Source organism: Excalfactoria chinensis, chromosome Z (genome assembly GCF_039878825.1).
Source record: "Excalfactoria chinensis isolate bCotChi1 chromosome Z, bCotChi1.hap2, whole genome shotgun sequence".
Classification (NCBI taxonomy): Eukaryota; Metazoa; Chordata; class Aves; order Galliformes; family Phasianidae; genus Excalfactoria; species Excalfactoria chinensis.
The window spans coordinates 30,076,182-30,086,273 of NC_092857.1; positions in this window are offsets into that span (position 1 = coordinate 30,076,182).

Below are 10,092 nucleotides of genomic sequence, written 5' to 3' on the forward strand. Positions count from 1 at the left end.
TTCCATTAGAAAAAGACTGTGAATACTGAGGGCTTTGGCATCAGTACTGTCATCACACAGTATCCCTTGCCATTACCCCCCTGTGGTGGGTGTACTGTCCAATCCACTGTGACCTGATGCCCTATGGTTGCTGAGTTATCTGGACTGTTCAGATCCCTAATGGTCCACAACTCACCCCAGCCATGGTCACTGCTGTGGGTAATGTGGAACTCTTTCCTTTGAATCATGAGATCTGAATAGTTACAGAATATTGCCTACCTCCATCTTTCCTGTATTCAGGCTGTCCTGGTTGTAGAAACACAACCCTATCAATGCATAGTTTTTGGGATTCTTGTACTGATGGGCTGTAACCCTCAGATCCCAGTAACTCTTTGTGGTGACACCAGAGTCTTTCTTCTGACTCAAATATATATATATATATATATATATATATACATATATATATATATATAGGCTTTAAATCTTTGGATTTAAAACTTGTTCAGTGAAAAGAACATCCAAACTTATCAAACATATCCTCTCAATATCAATCATTAAATATGCTATTTTGTTTTTTTCTCCTCTCCAAAGGATAATATTCTTGTCACAAATTCACTTCAAATGTTGCTCTTAACATTTTTGTCATGTGAAGAGAAATCTGAAAGACCACAGGCATGAAGTGCCACTTCATTGTAAGCAGTCCATAAATACTGAGCTTCACAAATACTTGACAGAATTCTGGTGCTGTAGTACCTCTGCTATACCCAGTCTTTGAATATGTGACAGATGACAGTCTCTGAGTGTTTTGGTTTCTGAATTTTTTAAGAATAAAAGATACTTTAAAACTTGTGTTGTTGTAAACTTAAGTTTCCTTTTCTTTACCCTGTATTTCTGTGTGCTATCATTGAAGACACATTGCCTTTGTCACTTTTCTCCCCAAATCCACCCATTATCCATTCTCAGTATATATATAGCCCAGCTTTTGCTTGGCATTCCAGTGCTTTGGCAAATAACTCCTATAGATTGGATGACTTCTATCATTCCTAGAAAGAAGATATTTACAGAAGTGTTATCCCTAAAGTTTCCAAAATGTCTAGGTCTGTGAAAGGGGGACGGAGAGAATTCTTGGAGCAGTCTGCAGAAAAATGAAAACGCAGAATATTTGAGTATTTACATGAACCCACGTGTATTTATCACCTGATAGGATCATCTCAGTATGTTTTATTATTTTTGCATGTAAAACAAATATTCAGTCTAGTGAGAAGTTAATGGGCTTCTACCTGAATCTCACTAGTTAAATGAAGTCTTTAAAGTTTGTGAAAGGGATTTGTTTACCTGTTCCCATGAAGTTATATATTTCCTTCAACACTTCCTCAGTTTCTGTTATTAACATATGCTCTGTAGAAGTAATTTTCTTTTCAAAACTATTAGTGCCAGTTCTATAAGATGTTTCTTTAGTGGTATTCCCAGAACAACAAGATGTAATACAACAGTCTTTACGGAAAATTGCATAAAACACAAATACCTGGCTATATTTTCAGCAGAAGCACTAGGCTGCAGATAAAAACTGAGGGCAGACTTTGACATACAGAACAGACAGAAAAACAACAGTTCAGATCTTCAGCTGAATGTATGTCTGTGGAAACTCTGGATGAAAATCTTATTCAGTTTATGTAACTACTAGCTACCTAGCTCTGTGCAGCTGGTTAATATTGCTATTTGCACACATATATACAAATGATTCTACTTTTTCCATTATGAAATTCCTTTTGACAGAGCTTAATAACTGGGCTCTAGACTTACTACTATTTAAACTGTAGTCAAATACAATTTATCTTCAGAGATTTGTGTTGCTGTTTGGTTTTTGTTGGATAAGATGTGATTGAAATTGATTTGGATAGTTTTCTTAACTAGAGAAAAGCCAAAATAAATTTTATTCTAAGCAAATTTTGGACAGGGTGCTATTAAGCTTTCAACTGACTAGAAAAAATAAAAATCTTCATTAAGAGAAAAAAATTGTTTAAAGATCTCAATAAACAATAAGGTCAAACTATTTACTAAAATTAAAAGATTATTGCTTTTACTATAAAAAATAAATTAATCTAATGACCATGCAAATTAACTTTTTTTCTTCAAGATTTTATTTTATGCTCAGCTGATGTATCAAGCAACTAAAGTCCAAATTCTTCAATTTGTTTGATACTGGCTATTTTCTTGTTGATGTTACCAATTATAAACTGAACATGCACAATCCTACAATTTGTGATTTTGTAATTAATAAAGTTATGATACTGTGCACCACTGTCCACTTACATTGTACTGAGAATCTGATCCAACGTCTTTGTAACCCCATAAGAATGTCTCCATTGACCACACTGAAGTACATAGCTACCACAGTATCAAATCCAAACGCCCTAAGCTTTGAAGAAGGTTAGAACTTTATCCAAACTTTTGATTCAAATCCATCTGTGGTTAAGCTACAAAGTAAATTCTTTACTTCATCCTAGACTGCAATGTGTATTCTAATTGTGCAGAATTTTAGCGAAGAAATTAGACTCATAATGACGTATAAGGAGCTGCTTGTCTGCCAGTGAAAATACTCCAGCCACTATTTCCATTGGCAACCTATTAGAAAGCCTATTGCTATGTTTTGACATCAGTGGATGTTTCATTTTAAATTTATTATTTATAGTACTATTCACATACATACTGGTCATTTTTTGTCCATTTTGCTTTTGTTTATTTATTTAAAAAATATATATAATGAAGTTGATAACCTTCTGAAAAATAACTGTAATATTTGTGCTTTTATCATCAATAAATGTGCTTATTTGGTAGATTCAGACTCACGCTGACTTAAATCTGGGACAGAAAGCAATGTTTTGAAGCTTCCACCAGCATGCATTATCATGAAACTTGACAAAAAAAGAGACTGTGGTGTAGATTCTCTTCTTTCCAGTTGTCTAAAAATTCCTACTGGGTTCACATAAGCAAGGAAAAGCATGAAGTACTTGTCAAAATAAAAATCAGGGTAGAATTTGCTTTGCAGACCATCATTACAATAATGTGTGAGAAATCTTAGTTATCAGATCACTGTTAAAATTTTGAAGGGAACAATTGTCATTGATGTTGTTTGGATTGTATATTTTTTCTTGAGAGCTCAAGATACAATCCCACCATAATTTGCTGGGATACTTTGAAAATATCCTTGCTCTGTAATAATATTTCTGAATCACTTTTTAATTGTTCTGGCTTTGAAATAATCATATAAATATGAAGAAGATAGGTCAGATCTACTTTTAGATATTTGCACAAAATTTCTACACATGCATAGCTTCCAGTATCACAGTGTTGAGCATATTCATACTTCATGTAAGAAGATAAAACCATTTTGAAATTTTACCTTCCTTGACCAATTTAAATTCGATGTTTTTCAGGAAGGAGAAATTTGTTGAAAGAGCTAGGTATAAGTGAGTGTATACAAGATCAAGTGAATCTTGAGTTCATAATTTTGTAAAATCTCATTTTTGCCAACAAACACAGCTCTGCAACACAGTAAATAAGCATGTGGACAGAGCAGAAATATTTTTCAGCCTATTTTTTATTTTATGTCTCCAAATACGTGAAAATGGCCACCAGTTTTGTTTCTAAAAAGAATTTGACTTGTGGTTCATGCAAAATGGCAAATCCATGGTCACAATTTAATCCATGCACTTAGCTCGTATTTCTGCTCGTATTTCTGAAAATACAGGAAGTTCAGTGATTTTGTCCTCACTGAGCCTATTCAAAATCCAGTGTTGCATAAAGAAATTTTAATTTTGTGGCAGTAGCCTACCTCTCCTTTTCATCATCTATCAAAAACTCTACCTGAACTTCCATTTGTGAATAGATGAAAAGTACTTTGAAATAGATATATGGAGTAAATGTTAGGGGATTTACTCTTGTCTTGTCAATTTGTTGTCAGTCACAAGTTTGTGATCTTGTAAATTTGGCAAGAAAAGTAATTATGCCTGCTCCTGTTTTCATTTAAAACTTACTGGTTTTGCGCATCCAGACATTATGAACTGCTATGCATCTACTGAGCAGTCCAAAGCCAGCTGAAATGCTGTGCAATCTCATTCTCAGAATAGCACTTCTTAGAAATCTGGACAATACATAGAATACTACTCTGGATGCCCTTAGATAAATGTTGCCTAAAAGAAATTCTTGTTCCTCTTCACTGCAGTGAGAAAATTAGTATGGTTAGGAGAATCTGGAAGACTGTTAGAAATAAATCATTATGGTCTGGTTTGAAACACATCAGTGGATTTAAAGAAAATCTTTGCCTCAGGAATGTTTGTTTGTTTGTTGTTGTTTGTTTGTTTGTTTTGGGGGGTGGGGGGAGGCTAAAAAAAATCAAGATTTGGAACTACTACCAAGCACAGTTATATTAAATATATTGATTTCAGAATGCATCTGCCTTGCAATACAACTCAGTTTTCATCTTTTCCTCAGATCAAAGGCATATTTTTCAGTATTTTAGTACAAAATTATTAGAATTATTCAGATCAATCTTGATCTGAATAGTACAAAATTTTGAAGTTCACCCAAACTGAACAAGGGATCTTTACTTATCACTAGCGACAGGTAGTTTCTCTAGACTGATATTCAGGTGGTCAGAGTTGTTACAGAAATATCAACAAAACTCTTACTGGACTTGAACTTCTTATTTTCCCATACATAGGGTTGGCATAATGACTCTCTAGTAAGAAGCTTTGATTTGCCGGTGAAATGTGTCGCATGGTAATATTAATATTATTTATTAAAAACAAAACAAAACAAAACACAAACAGAACGCAAACTGAGCACCTCCCAAACTGAGAGAATGCTCGAACCATATCCAAAATTGTGGTTTTAACTCAGCTGTAATTTACAAATTACATTTGACACTGAGCAGAAGAAGTACAAAGAGCAATGATATATTCTACTCACCACCCAAACTGAAAAATGTGTTTTCTTTGAACTACACAACTCTTCCCCACAAAACAAAACAAAACAAAAAAAACAAAAAAGAGTGAGAGACAGTAAGAGGTTTGGGATTCTTTGCTCCCTTCAGACAAAAAATAAAAACAAAAGACACTGACCTGAAGAAATAAAGTTTGCCATCCTCTTTGGGACAGTATCCTTCTGAAATTTCAAAATAAATTGAAAAAGCTGATAAATGACAGTTCTGATTAGAGCAACTGAGCAGAATTAACAAGGAGCTTTCTAGTGAAAGAAAAAGGATCCAGGCAATAACAATTGTGGAAGCCAGTTCTTAAAGACTTACAGCTTTAAAAGCCTCTCTATAAATGGATCCATATTTTTTCCTATGCCAGTTTATCAGTTTAATCTTATTAATAGCAATTGTTTGATGCACAGGTCGTGAGAACTAGGAGGTAGATTTGCAACTGCTGAGTGACCTCACTTCCAATTGAGCTCAGTGTAAATGACAACTTGGATGGTACTCTGACAAATCAGAAAAAGATGTTGAGAAAAGCATTTAAAAAGCATGGCTGGAAACAGATGCCCAGCAAAACAAACAAACCAACAAAAACATTTAAAAAAACAAAAAGAAAGAAAAAAGAAAGAAAGAAAAAATGTACTAGAATTCAGGGCCTAAGCATAAATTTTCTATGAAAATTCATAAAAACAATGATTTCATATGTCATAAGGAGAAGTATCACTAAAATAAAGTATAATAGAACAGTGTATATACTTGATGCACAGCAAGCATAATATCAATACTTCATAATATCAGGTCTTCTCTGCACAGAACACGGCTGGAAAAGATGTAAATAGCATAGGAGAAAAGAATTATTTTCTGTGGCTTAAGCAGTTCATTCAGATCAAACTTCAGATAAGAGAAGCTGTACAACAAGCCGAAACCATTACACTGTCAAGAAGGGAGCAAATTTGAATGGACATGAGTAGTGATGAAAGAAAGATGTTGTGGAGAAGAAATAGAACATGAAGACAGTGTGCTGTCTGGGGCAAAGAAAAAAGCTTTAAGTGAATTTATTTTTTACCCATTGCTAACTCAAGCATAAGTGGTGGCCTGCTTGAGCCGGGCTTTAGTAGTCTGTAGAAGAGAAGGTCTGTGTGTTTGAACAAGGTCATACCTTTCTCTTCAGACACATTTCATTTCTCTTCGCTAGAATACATATAGGGTAAAGTTACAAAAACCCATCCATGCCTAAATGCAGAATCACTTCCAAATATCTAGGCAAATGTATGAAATATAAATGCATATAACTTTTCAGGTTTATTTATGCACAGTGAAGAGCTATGAAACCTTTTAATTTCAATTACCACTTTAATTAATATAATAACTTAGAGTAGAATTATTTATTTCATTTTGGCTTCCCCCCAAGTCAAAACCACAACTCTCATTCTATAGATCTTGCTTGGCTAACAAAGATCCTGGCTTTGCAGTTTTTATGTCCTGTTTCTGTTCTTTCATTTTGCTGCTAGACTTCCTATTTGCTTACATGAGACACCCTCCTCCATTTGCTATCTCATAACTATATGAAATGTAATAATTACCAGGTCTAGATGAAGTGTCACAGGCTTTGAGAAAGAAATACTAAATTTTAACATTGTAGGCATTGCAGAAATAGCCATAAGAGAAGATACAGAAAATAAATCAGAGAGATGATGTGGTCAAAATTGCACAGAATTAGAACAGCTTTTTTGATAGGTTTCAAGCATAGAGATCAGAAACATACTTTAGAAGTTTACTACTGAAGGCATTCATTATGAATATATTGTGTCCTGCCATTCACAAAAGTGAATAAATGCTTTGCAGGCCACTTAAATAGCAGTGTATTTTCCCCACTGAAAAAAAAGTCATAGTAAAAAGACAAGGCACTTGCTGAAAAGAGTGCTGAAAAGGGAAATGAAACAAGTGCTTTGTCATTTTTATGTTACTAAGGAACAGTCCTGTTGCAAAACACCAGTATAAAAGAAGAAAATCTTAAAGTAAAACTTTGATTTTATACATTCAAAATGCACCAGAAGATAATGTCAAAACTAATAAAGTGTTTTGTTACAGAAAATGGACACAAACATCTGGCAGGTGTTATTTCTGGAGCATTATAGAACTTCAGAATCACTTAGGTTGAAAAAAAAAATTATGGATGCTCAGGTTCTTCAGGTGATCCTGAACCTGGATCTTTGATAAAAGCAGGTGGGCTGTTGCTTCCTAGTTACTACCTTCTGATCTGTCATCTCACTCCTCATCGGTGTCTTCCAACACAGGGTGCTGGCTACCCTGGAAACAACTGACACCACTAATAAAGACTATGGAAAAATTAATAAAGTACCTCAGCCTGGAGGTTCTCCTTTTCCTGTTGATGTATTTATGAACGCAACTTTGATTTGTCTTTTACTGCACCAGCCATACTGAACTACCTGGATTTCAGTCCTTCTAATTTTCTCCCTGCACAGCTTCCTGACACCTCTGTGGTGCCCTCCCCGTCCTTCTGGAGTCACTAAACTCTCTTATTCTTCCTGAATTCCTGAGGAAGCTCTCTGTTCAGCCATGATGTCTTCTCTTACACCAGCTTGACTTTGGATGCATTAATAAGGCCTGGTCCCCCACCTTAGAAATTTCATTATTGAAGGAGGCCCAGCCTTCCTGACTCCTTTGCCTTTCCAAACCACAACCCATGGTACTCTGTTAGTCAGGTGAGTCAAGATGCCAAAGACTGTTTTGGAAATCCAACTGCTTTCCTTAATTCACCATGGATCAAAAACTTAGCTGAATAGAAACAAAGAAAATCTTGGAGTAAGGCTTTGATTTTGTATTTTCAAAAGACATCAGGAACTAGTAACCTAATATAGTTTTTTATTGGAGAAACTGAGTCCCAGATACAGGTCACAAGATCAAGATCACAACCTTGAAGGTGCTGAGCATTCCTGGAATATTGCTAGCACTCACCCAGAATAATATTCAGAACAGTTCTAATGACAGTGATTTTTTTTTTTTTCTGGTACTTAATCTAGTTATCAGTAAAGCCAAGCTAGCCTGGCCTTTGGATATGTATTCCCACTATTATTATGTTTTTAGGCATAATATTTCTGGCCCATCAAAGAAGCACATTATAAATGTAAAGATCATTATTAAGTGCAGCACTGCACTAAACAAAAATAGTGTAATTTAGGGATGAAGAAACAACAAGCATACATACAGTCCCGTGATCCTCAAGGTGCGCTGGATTACATTATTTTTATACACAGATCATGATGAACATGGAAATATAAAATAGTATATTTTAGGTCAGAGAAAACATATTTCCTGCAGAGCAAAATGGAAAGGAAAAATTACAGTCCTGACGTTGCCAAACACTGAACTTCAGCAAAAGGGTTAGAAAATTAAAAGCAAGAAATGTCATTTTCCATAAGCAACATGATACAGTATGTGATATATTTACAGTAGGATGTGAATATTTGAGGCTGTAAGTTTGTGATGGGGAGACCATTTCTCCTTCTCCACTGATATAATATTTCAAACAGTGGATTATAATTTTTGGATGCTGTTCAAAATGTACAAAATTCAAAGACTGGTGACATAAGTTCACTTCTTCTATGGTTTCATTTAATAGACCTTGGCTGTATTATTTTTTATAACTATACTGTTTTCTGCTTTATTGCTGAATCTTTCAGCTAGCTCACTTTATAGAAAATGTAGCAGTTTCATGACTTTATAAATGGACTATAGTGCTGTAGCTAGAGTGGCTGCATCTCTCTGTATGTACCTATCTATCTATACCTAGAAATATATATAACTATCTCAGAACACTCGTTGTTTTATACTTAAATCATGCATAAAAACTGCAAATTGCTCAGAGTTCAAAATGCCTTCTTGAGTGCAACAGAAATAAAATTAGAGTAGTTTTGGCAGAGTTTAGGATGGATCAACTGCTTAAAGGTACAGTGTTCCATTTTGCTGTGATAAACCCTGGAAATATAGTTTCTCTTCCAACAAAACTAAACTCTCCTAAAAAAGAGTTGAGGAGTGTGTCAGTCTGTTGCACTGCACATTTTCCCTGATGCCATACTTCCCACCATACATTAGAGCAGACCATGAATGCATTTCCTTGCTTTTGACACTGTATTTAACTCTCACAGACTAAAGTGCACATTCAGGAATCTTCCTCAAGGACTCAAGTTCCCTCACTTATCTTTTGACCTGGCCCATCTTGAAAATGAAGAGACATAGGACAACTTCTCTTTGGCATCTAAAAAGAACTGCTGATCTGCCAAAACTCCTCATGCATAGCTAAAGAGACAGTGAAGAACTCAGCAAAATGCTGTGGGCTGGGTAAGGCAAAATGTTCTTATTATCATGAGCTCCCTCACACACAAATGGGGTCTCAAAAAAAAAAAAAAAAAAAGAATAGCTTTAGGTTCTTAAGTTTATCCTGTTTTTCTGAAAGAATCACAGACCTATTTCCACTGTAATTTTAATACTTAAATGTCTTTGTAACAAACTCTAAATTCTGGAGTCATTCTTTTGAGAATCTCAGCTTTCATCTGGACAAAGACTACCCAGGTTGTAAGAATTGGAGGAAATAAATAAAAGCATAAGAATACTACTTTGAAAATACTACAATGTCTGCATCAATTTCACTTTTATGAGGAAAGGCTGAGCAACCTGGATCTGTTCAGCCTTCAGAAAAGAAGACTGAGAGGCAATCCTATTAATGTTTATAAGTATCTTAAGTGTGGGAGTCAAAGGGACTGATACTTTTCAGCGGTCTGTGGGGACAGGACAAGGGGAAAGAACCATAAAGTGGTGCATAGGAAGTTCTGCACCAATATGTGAAGGAACTTCTTCACAGCGAGGGTGACAGAGCACTGGAACAGGCTGCCCAGAGAGGTTACGGATACTCCTTCAAGTCCTGCCTGGATGCCTACCTGTGCAGCCTGCTATAGGGAGCCTGATTTGCAAGGAAATTGGACTTGATGATCTCTAGAGGTCTTCCAACCCCTACAATTCTGTGATTCTGTGATTCTGAGATTCACTATTTTGAAGCACTACTTGCACTTATTGAGCAATGCTCAGAGTGTGCTCACGGTTGATCTGTAAAT